This window comes from Scyliorhinus torazame, chromosome 12 (genome assembly GCF_047496885.1).
Source record: "Scyliorhinus torazame isolate Kashiwa2021f chromosome 12, sScyTor2.1, whole genome shotgun sequence".
In the NCBI taxonomy this organism is placed as follows: domain Eukaryota; kingdom Metazoa; phylum Chordata; class Chondrichthyes; order Carcharhiniformes; family Scyliorhinidae; genus Scyliorhinus; species Scyliorhinus torazame.
In genome coordinates this window covers 211,787,056-211,803,492 of record NC_092718.1, presented here as the reverse complement: position 1 = coordinate 211,803,492, position 16,437 = coordinate 211,787,056, and the positions used below count along the sequence as shown (strand labels likewise).

Below are 16,437 nucleotides of genomic sequence, written 5' to 3'. Positions count from 1 at the left end.
CGGAGCCACAGCGACATTCTGGCAGGACAGATCTCTTCCAGCTGGGTTGGAGGTCACCCAATTCCTGTAGCTGCAAAGATCGCTGTTCTGCTAAACATGGAATCGTAGAATCCCCACAGTACGGAAGGAGGCCATTCAGCCCAGCGTGTCTGCACTGTGAGGCAGCGGTGCTAACCACTGTGCCAACCTGCCGCCCTAAGACACTATTGTGAAGAAGAGTAGGGAAGTTATTCTCAGTGCTCTGACCAATATTTATCCCTCAATCAGCATCATAAAATCAGATTATCTGATCATTATCGCTGTGTATGGGAGCTTGCTGTGCACAAATTGCCTGCCACATTTCCTTTGCTGCAATAGTGACTGCACGGCAAAGAGTACTTCATTGACAGTAAAGCGATTTGAAATGTCTGACGGTTGCAAAAGACACTATATAAATGTAAGACTTTTTTCATTTATCTTAACCGCTCATAGAGTCATTGTCAGTACAGTAAAGGGGTCGGCCAGTCAGCCCATCGAGCCCATGCTGGCCCTCTGTAGAGCAATCCAGTCAGTCCCCTTTCCCCCAATCGATCCTTGTAACTCTGCAGGTTTATTTCTCTCAACTATCTTGTGCACCTCTGGCAGATCTTCCCTTGGTCTCGTTGGCTCCAAGGAAAACAACTCCATCTTCTCCAACTGAAGAAGAGCGAGATTGGACTCTGTTTCTCTCTGCACCGATGCTGCCCGACCTGCTGAATCTTCCCAGTATTACCCGTTTTTATTTCGGGTGTCCAGCACCTGCAGTATTTTACTTTTATTTCCCAACCAGTTTTAAATCCCCCATTTGTCTTGACAAATCTCTGCTTCCACTTGTTACAGTAAGAAGTCTTACAACACCAGGTTATGTAAATAAGTCTTTGTTATTTCATTTCTGTTTTGTTTGCCAATCACTTTAAATTAGTGTTTACCCAGCCCCGCTGCTCCACGCGCAACTCCCCTCACAACAGTATAACTCTCATCCTATTTCCACTTCTCTCCAGCTTCGACAAAGAGTCATCCAGATGTGAAACATTAGCTCCCTTCTCTCTCCAGAGACCTGCTGAGATTGTCCAGTATTTTCTGTTTTTGTTTCAGTTTCCAGCACCCGCTTTTACCCTCTAGTTATTCATCCTTCAATCGTCGGAAACAGTTTCCCTTTAGTTACTCTATCGAAATGCAAAACACTGCTATCAAATCTGCCCTTAGCCTTGTCCCTGCTCTAAGAATAACAACCTTGTCTGTCCAGCCTACCCAGGGTAACTATAATGCCTCACCCCTGGAACCATTCCAATGAAGGGGCGTTAGCTCTGCTGCTTCACAGCTCCAGGGTCCCAGGTTCGATTCCGGCCTTGGATGACTGTCTGTGCGGAGTCTGCACGCTCTCCCCGTGTCTGCGTGGGTTTCCTCCGGGTGCTCCAGTTTCCTCCCACAGTCCAAAGATGTGCAGGTTCGGTGGATTGGCCATGATAAATTGCCCCTTAATGTCTAATGGTTTGGTGGGGATAGAGGGGGAGTGGGCCTAGGTAGGGTGCTGCTTCAGAAGAGCCGACTCGAAGGACCGAATGGCCTCACTCTGCACTGTAGAGATTCTGTGACTCCAAAAATCCCCTCCATGCTCTCGGCAAAGTCTTCACCTCTTTCCTGGAGCCTGGAATGGGACATCAGTTGTAGTGTCGCCGTGTTACCAACACCTCTGCCAGTGGAAAATCAAGAGCGCCAACGTGGAACAATGTCTTTTCCTCTTCTCGCTCCTAGGAGCTCGGAGACCAATCACAACGGCCCCATACAAACTGATCATTGCAGCGGGCACAGATCAAAGAGGGACTGACCCAGTGGTCTTGCTGCTCCTTACGGGCTCAATGCCGCACCGCAATGGTGCAGTTAACCCACTGGGCAGGGCAGCCATCATGGGGACGCTTTCTTCTATTTTGAAAGACAGCTTTCACTTTTTGTTTTAAGAAAAAAGGCGCCAAATTAGCAGAATTCCATCTGAAGCTGGTCCTGTTGTTCGAATCGGCTTGTCTTTGCACAGAGGTCGCTCAGCGGCTGATTCTGAATGTTTGAAACCAGCAGGACAAAGGAGGGGGAACACACAGATAGAAAGAGGCTTTCCACCAATGTTCAGGCTGGGGTGTGTGTTTTTAAAAAAAATCGTGCAGAGTTATTTTCCCGACGCATTCCCATCGAGTTCTGTCCTCTAGTCGTTAAAACAGGTGCGAACCTGCTTAATATAATCAGCTCCATTGATACAGCAGATGGAGGAATTTGATAAGAGCTCGTTAAGTGTTCTGCAGGATGACACCACAGGATTTACACAGGCAAGGCGCAAACTAGTGTAGTCTGACAATTAGTGAGTCTCCTGGTGTGAGTTCACGCACAAAGCAACACTGACTTGAAACACCTCAGCACCTGTTCTGTTATTGGTGAGGTGTGGAGTTGAGGAGAATGAGAGGTGATCTCATTGAAAGGCAGAAGGTTCTTCAAGGGCTTGACAGGATGGTCCATGGAAGGCTGCCCCGCCCCCCCCCCCCCCCGGCTGGAGAGTCAAGGACTAGGGGGGAGTTCCAGGAAAAAGGGGCAGCGATAGGGGCAGCACGGTAGTATTGTGGATAGCAAAATTGCTTCACAGCTCCAGGGTCCCAGGTTCGATTCCCGGCTTGGGTCACTGTCTGCGCGGAGTCTGCACGTTCTCCCCGTGTGTGCGTGGGTTTCCTCCGGGTGCTCCGGTTTCCTCCCACAGTCCAAAGATGTGCAGGTTAGGTGGATTGGCTGTGATAAATTGCCCTTAGTGTTCAAAATTGCCATTAGTGTTGGGTGGGGTTACTGGGTTGTGGGGATAGGGTGGAGGTGTTGACCTTGGATAGGGTGCTCTTTCCAAGAGCCGGTGCTGACTCGATGGGCTGAATGGGCTCCTTCTGCACTGTAAATTCTATGATAATCTATGATTGGGGACTGAGATGAGGAGAAATCTCTTCACCCAGCAGCACGGTAGCACAAGTGGCTAGCACTGTGGCTTCACAGCGCCAGGGTCCCAGGTTCGATTCCCCGCTGGGTCACTGTCTGTGAGGAGTCTGCACGTTCTCCCCGTGTCTGCGTGGGTTTCCTCCGGGTGCTCCGGTTTCCTCCCACAGTCCAAAGACGTGCTCATTTAGCCCTGTGCTAAACAGCCCCTTATTGAGTTACGGGGAAAGGGTGGAAGTGAGGGCTTAAGTGGGTCGGTGCAGACTCGATGGGCCGAATGGCCTCCTTCTTTACTGATGTTCTATGTTCTAGGGGCCTGTGAACCTCTGGAATTCTCTCTCTCTTTCTGTGGACGCTTCCTTGGCCAGGTCAGCAGTTATTGCCCATCCCTACTTTCCCCCGGCGGTGAGTTGGCTCCTTGAACCGCTGCAGTCCACGTGGTGTAGGTACACCCACAGCGCTGTTGGGGAGGGAGTTGCAGGAGTTTGACCCAGCGACTATCGAAACAGATATGGGGATAAGGCAGTCAAATGGAGTCGATGGACACAATCAGCCCTGATTTTACTGAAGAATGGAGCAGGTTTGAGGGGCCAATGGTCTTTTCTGCTCCTATTCCATGTATTCACCTGTCTAAATTGAGCAAATTAGGAATCATAGAATCATAGAATTTACAGTGCAGAAGGAGGCCATTCGGCCCATCAAGTCTGCCCTTACAAAGAGCATCCTACTGAAGCCCACTTATCTACCCCATCCCCGTAACCCAGTAACCCCTACTTGACATTTTTTTTTGGTCACTAAAGGGCAATTTAGCATGGCCAATCCACCTCACCTGCACATCTTTGGACTGTGGGAGGAAACCGGAGCACCCGGAGTAAACCCATGCAGACACGGGGAGAACGTGCCGACTCCGCACAGACAGTGACCCAAGCCGGGAATCGAACCTGGGACCCTGGCGCTGTGGAGCAACAGTGCTAACCACTGTGCTACCGTGTAGGAACAGGAGGTGCTCAAACCCTTTCTGCCATCCAGTTGGTCATGTGTAATCTGGATCTCAGTTTCCTTCAGCTGCCTTGGTAATCTTTAATCTTCTTACTTTACAAAAAAAAAACCTCGAGATTTGGAAGCTTTCTGGGGCAGAGTGTTCCAGATTTTACGCCCCTTTCTGTCATCTCACCCCTTAACGACCTGTCTCTAATTTTAAAAATGGAGTGCAGGGGAGGAAGGGAGAGAAGCAGAAAAGCTTGCATTTATGTATCGCCTTTCATGGCCTTCCCAATGTGCTTTGTAGCTAATACAGTGCTTTGGAAGGGCTAACGTTGCTGTGGGGGCACAGCACAATCCCGCAGACAGCAACGGTGTAAATAACCATGATTTAAAAAAAAAAATAGTGATTTAGGTTGAGGGATAAATATCGACCAGGATTCAGGTGGGGACTTGCTTATTTCATTTGGAATGCTGCACTGCATCGCTTAATGTTCAATCAGGAGCACACAAGGACACAAGAACCCAAGAAACAGGAGCAAGAATAGATCGTCTGCCTGCTCCATCATTCAATATAATCACAGAATTTACAGTGCAGAAGGAGGCCATTCAGCCCATCGAGTCTGCAACGGCCCTTGGAAAGAGCACCCTACCCAAACCCACACCTCCACCCTATCCCCGTAACCCAGTAATCCCACCCAACCTTTTTGAACACTAAGGGCAATTTTGGACACTAAGGGCAATTTAGCCTGGCCAATCCACCTAACTTGCACATCTTTGGACTGTGGGAGGAAACCGGAGCACCCGGAGGAAACCCACGCACACACGGGGAGGACGTGCCGACTCCGCACAGACAGTGACCCAAGCCGGGAATCGAACCTGGGACCCTGGAGCTGTGGAGCAACTGTGCTAGCCACTGTGCTACCATGCTGCCCCAATGATCGTGACTGATCTTGGGTTGCAACCCCCCCATACCCCTTAATTCCCTGAGAGAGGGGCAGCACGGTGCCTCACAGCGCTGAGGTCCCAGGCTCGATCCCGGCTCTGGGTCACTGTCCGTGTGGAGTTTGCACATTCTCCCCGTGTTTGCATGGGTTTCGCCCCCACAACCCAAAGATGTGCAGGGTAGGTGGTTTGGCCTCGCTAAAACTATCCCTTAATTGGAAAAAATGAATTGGGTACTCTAAATTTAGAGAAAAAAAAATAAAGAAAATTCCCTGAGAGACCAAAATCTGTCTATTCAGGTCTTAAAAGTATTTAATGATGGGCAGACAGTTTAATGCCCCTTCTAATAGAGGGCACCTCCAACCATGCAACACTCCTTGAGCACTGCACTACGTCTGTCTACAATTTTCTCCAGCTCTGTGAGGCTGGGCCTGATCGTACAGCATTCGAACCCAGGAGATGAGGGCGCTATCTGCTGGGACATGGCTGGCAGCAGAGGGCATGCTCTCCAGTGATTTATGCCGGAGAACAAGGGCGGCACGGTCGCGCTGTGGTTACCGCTGCTGCCTCACGGCGCCGAGCTCTCGGGTTCGATCCCGGCCCCGGGTCACTGTCCGTGTGGAGTTTGCACATTCTCCCCGTGTCTGCGTGGGTCTCGCTCCCACAACCCAAAGATGTGCAGGGTAGGTGGATTGGCCATGCTGAATTGCCCCTTCGAACATAGAACATACAGTGCAGAAGGAGGCCATTCGGCCCATCGGGTCTGCACCGACCCACATTAAGCCCTCACTTCCACCCTAACCCCGTAACCCAATAACCCCTCCCAACCTTTTTGGACACTAAGGCCAATTTATCGTGGCCAACCCACCTAACCTGCACGTCTTTGGACTGTGGGAGGAAACCGGAGCACCCGGAGGAAACCCACGCAGACACGGGGAGAACGTGCAGACTCCGCACAGACAGTTACCCAGCGGGGAATCGAACCTGGGACCCTGGCGCTGTGAAGCCACAGTGCTAGTCACTTGTGCTACCGTGCTGCCCAATTGGGAAGAAAAGAAAGAATTGGGTACTCTAAATTTATTTTTTAAAGCAGATTTATGCTGGAGAAAGCACGAGTGTTGGGACAGGATTAGGGATCAGTTTCCGTCTTCTGAGTAGCTGAGGTTGGCATAACTTGAATGGTCACACGGAAAAAGTAACAGAGGCCAGTGGAAACGTCCCCGAACGTCAGGAGAGAAGGCTGCTAGGTGTGGACAGGCAGGCAGGGTAAATTAACTGCTCTCACAATTTCTTGAAACACAATCCAATATGTTGCCTCCAGAGGATTCAAGGCGTCACGTGTTTTACAGTAAACTGACTTGTTCTGGAGGTGTCACCATGACCAAACTATTAAACACAGCACAACTCTCTCAACAAAGGAAACGGGACTCATTCAATTAAGGGAAGAATCCATAACTTTACAGATTTAAATATTAAACAACGCAAAACAAATCAAAATTAATTACGGAATCCATTCAGTGGGAACATCCTGGCTGGAGAGAGCAATGAATAATGTCTACTTGCAGGTGAATGGCACACAAACAAATACAGCCTATACCAAGGCGGCAGCAATATATTGTAACGGCACAGACTCTGGGAGCGGGAGATTAAAAACAGGCCCACCAGGATCTGAAAGGAAAGCGTTTCAAATATATCTCTCTCGTCTATTCCCACCCACAGCAACCTATCAGGGTCAACCTGGCTCAGTTGGTTGTCGGGCGGCACGGTAGCAAAGGGGTTAGCACTGTTGCTTCCCAGCTCCAGGGTCCCAGGTTCGATCCCCGGCTTGGTTCACTGTTTGTGCGGAGTCTGCACGTCCTCCCCCGTGTCTGCGTGGGTTTCCTCCGGGTGCTCCGGTTTCCTCCCACAGTCCAAAGATGTGTAGGGGGATCGGCAATGCCAAACTGCCCTCAGTGTCGAAAAGAACGGCTGGGTGGGGTTACTGGGTTCCAGGGATAGGGTGGAGATGTGGGCTTAAGTGAGGTCCTTTTTCCAAGGGCTGGTGCTACTCGATGGGACGAATGGCCTCCTTCTGCACTGTAAAATTCTATGATACTTGAACTTGTCCAGACAGTGCAGGAATGCTGAAGGTTATTTTTCTGTGCCAAGTGTTCAATGGTTGGGTAGCAATGATTTCATGGTACTCAGTCAAGGGCAGGGAGGACTGCCACAGAATGAACCACACTTGGCTATCAAACAACTGCCCATTCACCTCTTTGCTGTTTGCTGGGTGTGTATGAAAGACTCTCTATTGTATTTTTTTTAAATTTAGAGTACCCAATTCATTTTTTCCAATTAAGGGGCAATTTAGCGTGGCCAATCCACCTACTCTGCACATCTTTGGGCTGTGGGGGCGAAACCCACGCAAACACGGGGAGAATGTGCAAACTCCACACGGACAGTGACCCAGAGCCGGGATCGAACCTGGGACCTCGGCGCCGTGAGGCAGCAGGGCTAACCCACTGCGCCACCGTGCTGCCCGACTCTCTATTTTATGACGCCTTGTCTGAAAATGTTTCCACGTCACTCTGAATCAATGGACACTGCCCCGCTTCGAGGCAAGCCAATTGTACTAAAGTCAGCCCTTCTAGCATCTTCAGGGTTCATTTTGAGGGTCTGAGGTGGCATGATAGACCACAACAGACAAGCCAATGGAACTTCCTTACAACCGTCATTTTGTTATGGAATCATACAATCCCTACAGTGCAGAAGGAGGCCATTCGGCCCATCGAGTCTGCACCGATCCTTCGAAAGAGCACATTACCCATGTCCACTCCCCCGTTCACCCTGCCCTATCCCCGTAACCCCATAACCTAACCTGCACATCTCTGGACACTAAGGGGCAATTTAGCATGACCAATCCACCTAACCTGCACATCTTTAAACTGTGGGAGGAAACCGGAGCACCCGGAGGAAACCCACGCAGACACGGGGAGAACGTGCAAACTCCACACAGTCACCTAAGGCCGGAATCGAACCCGGGTCCCTGGCGCTGTGAGGCAGCAGTGCTAACCACTGTGTCACTGTGCCACCAAATAGAGTACCCTATCGGGGCCCACTCCCCCACCCTATCCCTGTAAACCTTTCTTTATTTCCCCTTTCTCCCTTTTCTTTCCTCGACTGAAGAGGTGAGCTAGCTTCCCTGTCCATGATTATATCGGCAGCGCGAGTCCTCCGGCACCTCACCCGAGTGACCAGGCCTCATGTGAGAGCTGTCATGTGATCTGATATGAGAAGCCCATCTCACTGAGCTCGATATCAACATTTGAGCTCAACATTTCCACCAAAGTGTTGCATTCCCCTCCCTGAGCAACATTAAAACCCCCAGCTAGTTCACCGCAGTAACCAGGTATTTTCTCTGGTCACCAGATTCGTTTTAACAATTTACCGTGGCGGGATTTGAACACACGGCATTTGGGTTCTGACTGTGAGCTCAGTTTCCTAACCACAAAGTTACATGGCGCAGCAGTGATGCATTTGCAGCGGAACAGCCTGCCAAGGCTCACTGCCAAGATTCACTAATGAATAAATGGTCACTTGGGCAGGATATCGCCAGAACCCGTTACAGCCAATGAGATGCAGTCACTGTCGGAATATACAAAACATGGCCGCCAACTTGCACGCAGCAAGATCCCAAAAGTGCAGTGTGATAATGACTGGGGGGGGCGATTTTCTGGCCGCATCCGGCGCAAATCCCGCTATGTCGGGAAAATTGCGGGAGAGCACTGAAACGGGATTCGCTCTGGGTGACAAACCATGTGCCATGGTCCCGGGCCCTCCCAGCAGACGTGATCTGGTTCACGCCCTCGCTGAGACGTGAACCAGATTAGCAATTTAAATTATTCAGAATCTCCTTTTAGCAGAATTCTCCCGGCTCCTGCAATTCTCCCACCCGTCAGCGCAGCGTGAAGCTGGCGCAAATCATTACTGGTCTCCACAACCGGAGACCAGACGTAATAACCATGCTGGGGGGCTCGGAGTTCATTGTAGCCCCTGGGGGAGGGGGGGGGGGGGGTCAGGGGACTGCCTCCTGGCACTCTGGCAGCCTGGCACTACCCCCTAGCATCCTGACAGTGTCCCCTGTCACTGCCTCCTGGCAGTCTGGCACTGCCCTTTGGCACTGCCCTTTGTCACTGCCCCCTGGCACTCTGGCACTGCCCCCTGTCACGGCCCCCTGGCAGTCTGGCAGTGTCCCCTGTCACTGCCATCTGGCCCCTTTGCACTGCCTCTTGTCACTGCCCCCCTGACAGTGACACTGCTAGTTTTGTTGCTCATTTTATTGGGGAGAATATCGCCCTGGATAACCTGTATAAATATTGGCCAGGACATTGGCGATAACCCGCTCGCCCTTTCTTCGACATAGTGCCATGGGGTCTGTTAGGTCCACCTGAGAAGGCAGCTGGGGCCTTGGCTTATCGTCCGATCAGAAAGACAACAGTCGGTGGATTCCCGTGGAACTGTAATAGGAAAATTGGGATTTTGCTTTCAGCAACAGGAGGGAGACAACTGTTAAGGGCAGGGAGGGTGGGTGGGGGTGAGAGCATTTTGCCATTTGTATCATGTCTGGAGATATTACCGATAGTGCACACACTTCGATTTTGAAAATGTGCTAGGCTGTTTGACCAGCGGGGCTATCAGGAATTATCACAGTTCAATTTAAAAGGAAATAAAATATCCCTTATCTACAATGAGACACTAATCTGCGTTTGGGTTCAGAAGGGGAATGGAAAACAGTTAAAATGTGCTCCCACCTTCATGCTTGCTGTCTGGCTTTTGCCGATATATATATAGATACTGTTTATATCCAGAGAAGATTTTTAATATCTTCAGACACTTCCTGTTAACTATTTTCCACTTTAAATCCCTATGGTCACGTTGACAATGGAAACTTCCTATGTAAACTTTGTAAATGCACTCTCCTCACAATAAAGGCACACCAGTGCCAGTCCTGACAGCTGGAGCAGTCTTCCACCACCTCACTCAAGGGACACTTCTTGAGGCAAGAGCCTGTTCGACCATGGGAGCATCACAATCGACAGCCATCCTGCGCTCATACATCTTCACTTTCTAGAGTAGGTGGGGGGCAAATAGAGAAACATACTGGCCTAATTTTGATCTTTGTAGCCAAGTTATTGCACCCCTGCTTCTGTCAGGGTATAGGCCCAAGCCAGGGATTAGATCCGGGCCTTGCATAGCCTTGTGCCTAGCAACCATACTATTTTTGCCCACACTTCTATTAATTCTTTCCTGGGATTTGAGAGTCGCTAGGAAGGCCAGCATTTGTTCTCCATCGCTAATTGCCGCTGAACAGAGTCATAGCCATAATCATAGAGCTTCACAGCACAGAAAGAGGCTCTTCGGCCCATCGTGCTGGTGCCAGCAATGACTCACCTACCTATTCTAATCCCATTTGCCAGCATTCGGTCCGTAGCCTTGAGCTTTTCCTCAAATCCCCTGCCCTAACCTTAAATATATGCTCCCTGGCTTACAGTTAATTTGGTCTGGAGTCCCATGTAGATCAGACCAGGTAAGGATGGCAGATTTCCTTCTGTAAGGGTTTTGGTGAAAGATGGATTAAAAAAAAAAAAATTTAGAGTACCCAATTCATTTTTTCCAATTAAGGGGCAATTTAGCGTAGCCAATCCACCTACCCTGCACACCTTTTGGGTTGTGGGGGCGAGACCCATGCAGACACAGGGAGAAATGTGCAAATGAAAGATGGATTTTGACTAGATTTGTTAATTGAATTTAAATTCCACCCGCTGCCAAACCCAGTGACATTACCAGCACGCCACCATCATGCCAGTGGTCCTGATCCTGGGCCCTCTGGATCATACTGTCCCATACAGTCCCATTCTGCATTAGTGGGACTGGAGGAATTCGGGTGAGGAAAAAGCACGAAAGAGAGTGAATGTTGAGGGTGAAAGATAATCTTGGGTCGATGCATAGGTAGGAAGTGCCCCCTCCCCCTCCCCTCCTTGAGGGTTCACAACTGGCACATTGCACAAACGACACAAGACGCTTAAAGTCACTTACTTGTACTAATATGTCACTCAGACTTTGGACTCGATAAATGTCACACAGACTATTTTGTCACAGAGACTCTTTAACTCAATGAATGTCACTTAACTCTTTAACTCAATGAATATCACATAGGCTCTTTAACTCAATTAATGTCAAATATGCCCTTTAACTCAATATATGAATTAATGGTACTCAACTCATGAATCAAACCTGGAAGTACCGCCCTAGCAGAACAGCTAGCCAGGCTCTTCCCCGTGGGGGGGTTAATTCACTGATCTCCGAGTACCTGACTCGGGGTCCTCTGTGATGGTTGTTCCCAGGGTTTTCACCCCAGGGTCGTCGCTCCAGAGGCGTCGATCCTCTGTGCCTTTATACGATTTCTTCAGTCTTCCAAATGTTCAATGACGTATCTGTTAAGATCTTCCCGTGGCCGAGGTCTTTCTTCCAAAAGGTTGGGTAAACCCTAAGCAGTTCCCCATATTAATGGCCCATTGCAACCACAAAGGTCAGGTGACCTCCTTGCGCGGGGTCTGAAAATGTATGTGATTGTCTGGCTTCAAAGTCCTTTCCCCCCTTTTCGCTATGAAGTTGCTATCTTTAGCTTTTGATCTTTCTGGTGGTTCACCATGGTAGGCCTTGCGTCTGAAAATCTCTTTTTAAAATCCGCTGTACATGTTTATTTGTCTGAATATTTCTTTACTTGACCAAACTTCCCATCATGCAATCTGGCTCAGCTACAGAAGGGAGAGGGAACCTCTTTCGTCTCCTGGTTAGGGCAAGTGGAGAAACAAGACAAGGCTTTGTTAGGGTGACTGGGAGAGAAATAGACAAAGGGACTGGATAGAGAGAGGGAGAGAAGGATCTTGTCTGGGCAAGGAGAGAAAGTGCTACCCAGGTGTGGGGTGCAGAAGTGGCAGGTATGGGCGTAGTAAGGTTGTTAAGCTTCCAGGCAAGCCCTGGGGTCTCCAGGATTCAAGGATTAATCACCAGGTCACCATTGCCAATAACCCTGGAGAAAAATCACTAGGGCAATTTTTAAAAATTGTGCGTTTAAAGAGATTTTCTTTGAAGTCTTTTGCTCATTAGTTTTACAAATATCAGACAAGGCAGAAAAAGCTGGCAGCCAAGAATCATCCAGTTGAACAATTAAGAGCGTGCTCGATTTCTAATGATGTGGAGATGCCGGCGTTGGACTGGGGTGGGCACAATAAGAAGTCTCACAACACCAGGTTAAAGTCCAACATGTTTATTTGGAATCACTAGCTTTCGGAGCGCTGCTCCTTCAACAGGTGAGTGGCAGCTCTCCTACATGGCGAAGGAGTTGCGCTCCCAGGGCTGGTGATTCCAAATAAACTTGTCGGACTTTAACCTGACATTGTAAGACTTCCTACCGATTTCTAATTGACATGGGAAGGCAGGGCACTGTGATGATTGACATGCCAGGCAACCAATGGCGGGTGGGGGTGGGGCTGCGGCGGGAGGTCATGTGATGTCACCTCCAGGAATACGTCCAATCAGAGTAGGGTGTTGGGGGTGGGAGATGGGGTGCGTCACTTTTACTGAGGTAGGGAAAGTGGGACGGAACGTGCCCATTTTATTGGAGAGTGAATCCGACTCACTGCGATGAACCTCCTCCAGGTACCAGGCCCCGAGAGGGCGTTGGCCACCATGGACCTCCACTGGATTGGCCCATGATTATGCTTGGCAAAGTACTGCAGGGGCTTGTCTACTGCAGTGACAACAGCTCAAGTTTCACGGGCACATTCCAAAGGAAAACATCTGGCGGGCAAGGGAGACATTTTAATTAACTGGCCAATTATACCGCAGTTGGCATGGAGGTTCATCCCTTTGATCTTGAAATAGTGGGCAGTTGAGTCGAAGTTCACGAAAGCACTGCCTATGACAGCCTCACACCCTTTGACTGCACACCTGCCACCCAGATTAAAATGACATTTTAACACGGGAATTACTGAATGGGAAGGGAGCTGCCGCTGCAGGAAGTTCAAGGTCAGCGATCCCGTCCCCGGGTCACTGTCCGTGTGGTGTTTGCACATTCTCCCCATGTCTGCGTGGGTCTCACCCCCACAGCCCAAAGATGTGCCGGGTAGTTGGATTGGCCACGCTAAATTGCCCCTTAATTGGAAAAGAAAAATGAATTGGGTTCTTTAAATTTATTTTAATAAACAAGTTTAAGGTCAGCCCCATTTCAAGGCCATTGAAGTAGCCATTCTCGAGGGCATTTAGGGTTGGGCAATAAATGCTGGCCTAGCCAGCGACGCGCCAGGGACCCGGGTTCAATTCCCCGCTGGGTCACTGTCTGTATGGAGTCTGCACGTTCTCCCCGTGCCTGCGTGGGTTTCCTCCGGGTGCTCCGGTTTCCTCCCACAGTCCAAAGATGCTAGGTGGATCGGCCATGATAAATTGCCCCTTAGTGTCCAAAATGTTAGGTGGGGCAACTGGGCTACAGGATGGGGTCGGGTCGGGGTGTGGGCAGGGTAGGGACGGGGTATAGGTAGATTACTCTTGCCAAGAGTCGGTGCAGACTCGATGGGCCGAATGTCCTCCTTCTGCACTGTGGAGATTCTATTCTGTGAGAGCAGGTGTGTTCCCGGTGCTGTCCTTTGACACCGTTGATTATTGCGGCCTTGGAGTCACCCATCCCATTCCCTCTGGGTTCCTTTACATCAACTGATACAGCAAGTGAATAGTTAATCCTCATGTCACATTAGTGGCTGCACCTTCAATCTATGTAATTCCAACTCTGCGTTTAGCTGTCATTAGCAATGTTTTGGTTTTATCCAGATCATGTTGTATATTGCAAAAAGAATAAAGGCTGATAAGGAAATAGCAAAAGGCAGTAATTTAATCGAGGGGGTTCAGATGTCATCCATAAATCTGTCATCCAAGAACTCAGATTAAATTACAGCTTTATTACTTGTTCCAATCATCAATAATTCTCTATATATATACATACTCACACAAGCACACTCCGCTCGCTCGCGCACACAAACTCACAGGCACACCTGGGGCCGGATCTCCCGGCCGGCCGAACGGAGGGTTGAGTGAGTGGTTTCACCCCCCCCCCCCCCCCCCCACCCCCCCCGGCCACCGCGACACGGCACGTCAAATGCCAGGCGCCCATTAGCGGGCACTCGGAGGTAAGCCGCCCAATTATCGGTGCGGAGAGTGAGTATCTGCCCCCAGTCGGGCATCTAGGCCGGACGTTAATTGGTAATTTGAAAACGCTGGGAGGGCTCGACGTGCCCCCTCGGGGCATGCAAATCACATGGTGTGGCAAACCCGGCACCTTCCCGCCCGCCCCGGAGCTGTCCCCCGGTAGGTGAGTGAGTGGGTGCCGTAATCAGCTGCCCGCTGGCAATATTTAAATAAATAATTAAGCTAGAGCTTGTCAACAAGCCAATTGAACTGGATAACACACTGTCCACACCATAATACAGCTGGTGGTGGGAGTGGTGTGGTAAACCACTGTTAGTGTATTATATGTATTGTGGTAAACTGTTACGGTACTACATGTATTGTGGTAAACCACTGCCTGATAGCTCCACCTGTGGCTCCTCCCCTCGGGCTCGGTATAAAGGTGGCTGACCTCCGGCCCTGCCCCAGTTCGGGATCAGTGGTCAGGAGGCCACCTGCTTAGCTTATTAAAGCCTCAGTATTGTTCACTACTCGGTTTGTGATTAATTGATGGCACATCAAGTGGGCAGTTGTGTTTATGCACGAGTGTGTAAAAGTTGGAAAGGATGGAGTGGGAGTTATGGCCTTTTGAGGGTGCCCTTTGCACATCAGGGGAAGCTGTGCAAAACTGTCAGCCCCCTCTTTCTCCCTCGTACCCTGCAGTCTGGCCTCCAAAACTAGCCCGCCGCCGCCCCCCCCCGACCCTTCCCAACCTCCCGTCGCCCTCTCCCCTAGGCTGCCCGATCCCTCTCCGCCCCCAAAAAGCCCCTCTTCAGCCTGCCTCTGGCATCGATCTTCTCTTCAGCCTGGACCTGCTTGCAGTCCCGGCGGTGCCCACCACTGAGCTCTGGCGCTGTCAGGACTGCTGGAGCAGCCGGCCAATCTGATAGGCTGGCATCTCGGGGTGGGGGTGGGGAGGAGAGGGGGGGCTTCCTCCCACCGAGTGGCGGAAGCCTGCCCACGGTGCGTTATGGCGTTGGGGCGGATTTATTGTGGGTGGATTGGCTACTGGCCGACCTTTCCTCTTGGCGGGTTGGGGGGGGGGAGGCGTGGGGGTGCGCGTAAGTGATCCTACAACGCTCCCCCCCCCCCAATTAAAATAATCTTCGGGCAAGAAAGTTACTTTTCAAGTCTCGGATGATATACTGTCGTATTAATGGTGGTAAGGACCCACACTGTTTGTCACTAACCTGCCCTGCAGACTGCAACACTTACTGCTCTTAAAGACAGATGCCCAACAAATGTTCAACGAATAATTGTTGAGAATTACTCACACAGCTAATAGGAAAAGGTGTGCTTCTCTGTTACTTAACTTCCCGTGGGCAGCTGCAAATGTAAACAGAGAATATGGACTTTGCTGCGCCGACAGTGAACATTCACTGCTAATTAGCCACCATACGAAACTTCTGCAAAACTTCTTCCGCACAGCTTCTTAACTGCTGCACTCTAGCCCTGCTGGCGAAGAAACACCCACATACACACAGCTCGCAATGTGTTGGCCTTGCACTATTTATAAAACCCTGGCCAACACTCGGCCTGGTACAGTGTGCATCTGGCTGAGATGCAAAAATAAAAACTCACTCGAGAGGAGGGAGGCGAAGCGAGTGTCCTTGAGCCAACTATCTCCTGCCTCAGAGGGAAGAATGCTGGGTCAGGTATTCTACAGCAGCCCAATGCCCAATGTTAAAAGAACAATGGTAGTTTTGAGGGATTTATATTTGTATTGGTAAAGCTGAGAATTAAGGGTTTTAAGTGGATTTAATTTAATGTTTCTGTGCCTTGAAAGATACTGGGCGGGATTCTCTGAAAATGGGGCTATGTCCCCACGCCGGCAGGAAAACCGGCGGCAACGTCTCCGGTGTCAACGGCCCCCCAAGGTGAGGAATTCCCACCTTTCTAGGGGGCTAGGTTGGCGCCGGAGTCGTCCCCGCTGCTCCAGCCGGCGCCGAAGGACCACCGCGAATTTGCGCATGCGCGGAACGGCTGGCGTGATTATGCATATGCGCGGAGCGGGCAACGTATTTCCACGCCTGCGCAGACCGGCGGCGTATTTCCGCGCATGCGCAGGGGTTCTCTTCTCCGCGCCGGCCCCCGGGCAATACGGCAGAGCCCTACAGGGGCCCGGCGCGGAGGAAAGAAGGCCCCCACGGAAACAGCCCGCCCGCAGGATCAGTAGGCCCCGATCGCGGGCCAGGCCACCGTGGGGCACCCCCCGGAGTCGGATCCCCCCCGGCGCCCCCCCGCCCCCCCCCCCCCAGGACTACCCCCGCACAC

The 16,437-nt window shown here is 50.7% G+C and overlaps 1 protein-coding gene across 3 annotated transcripts in view; it reads left to right on the top strand.

Moving 5' to 3' along the window:
• Positions 1-16,437, top strand: part of rtn4rl1b (reticulon 4 receptor-like 1b) — a 69,988-nt gene that overhangs the window by 28,690 nt on the left and 24,861 nt on the right. Inside the window, exon 1 of one of the 3 annotated variants that reach the window (XM_072469874.1) lies at positions 15,798-15,818. The exons of 1 other annotated variant lie outside the window; for it this stretch is intronic. The gene's annotated coding sequence lies outside the window, so the exon portion shown is untranslated. Of the gene's footprint in view, positions 1-15,797; positions 15,819-15,842; positions 15,861-16,437 lie in introns of those variants that run through there. One more of the 3 variants, XM_072469876.1, reaches the window with a different exon arrangement.